This window comes from Etheostoma cragini, chromosome 3 (genome assembly GCF_013103735.1).
Source record: "Etheostoma cragini isolate CJK2018 chromosome 3, CSU_Ecrag_1.0, whole genome shotgun sequence".
In the NCBI taxonomy this organism is placed as follows: domain Eukaryota; kingdom Metazoa; phylum Chordata; class Actinopteri; order Perciformes; family Percidae; genus Etheostoma; species Etheostoma cragini.
Window position 1 is genome coordinate 29,912,942 of NC_048409.1, and position 1,174 is coordinate 29,914,115.

Sequence of the window (1,174 nt, forward strand, 5' to 3'; positions counted from 1 at the left end):
TCTAATAAGGTGGTTGTGCTTATCACTGTAACGTGGTCTCTTCCTTTTTTTGCTGTTTTTGTCACAACAGCATTGAGTTCCTCCTTACCGCTGTGTGGGAACATCATTAATAGAGTTTATTGTGACAACTATTACATCGTAAAACTGGCTTGCTATGACTCCACAGTGAATAATGTTTATGAATTCGTTGCTACTTTTTTTGTAATCTTTGTTCCTGTATGTGTAACCCTTTACACCTACATGAGGATCCTTAAAGTGTGTTTTTCTGGTTCTAAGCAGACGAGACAGAAAGCTGTCAGTACCTGCACACCTCACCTCGCTTCTCTCATCAACTTTTTCTTTGGTTGTTTATTTCAAATATTACAGAGCAGGTTTGGTATGAGCAGTGTACCCATGATATTACAAATATTGTTGTCTTTGTATTTTCTGACGTGCCAACCGATCTTTAACCCTGTAATGTACGGCCTCAACATGTCCAAAATACGCGTCATGTGTCAAAGTCTGCTGTCACGTTCTGTGCTGGGAGGTTGCTGCAATTTCTCTCATCGTTAAGGAACTGGTACGGGATCAAGATAGACCATTTTTTTACAATACCCAGCTAAACCCAAAGAGGTACATGAGTCATGATGTTAGAGTTTGATTGGAAGTTTTCCTTGAAGTGCTCTTTTTTAACTGTTGCTTTGTTTGTTACGTTTCCGTCGTTTTCACTGGAGACATGGTGGAGATGATCTTGTTATTAAGTGGAAGAGCAGCTAGATGCAAACAACTAGGAGCAGACTAGAAATGCAGAAGAATCTGGTCCCTTTGTAGGAGACCTTTCAGAGTCAGTAGCTGTGTTTGTGACAGACCTTTCAGAGTCAGTAGCTGTCTTTGTGACAGACCTTTCAGAGTCAGTAGCTGTGTTTTTTACAGACCTTTCAGAGTCAGTAGCTGTGTTTGTTACAGACCTTTCAGAGTCAGTAGCTGTGCGTGGGACGTTCAGGTGAATAATAATGAGGATCACACTTAACCTTGTAGCCTTGAACATATACTGAGCAGGTTTAATTTGAACATTGGACCTCAACATGTCCAAAATATGCATTGTGTGTAAATGTACGCTTTCAAGTTATGTTGGCAAGTTAAACAATAAATGTTTCCCCTTGTCTCCATGGTGTCAACAGAAATCATTTCTTAT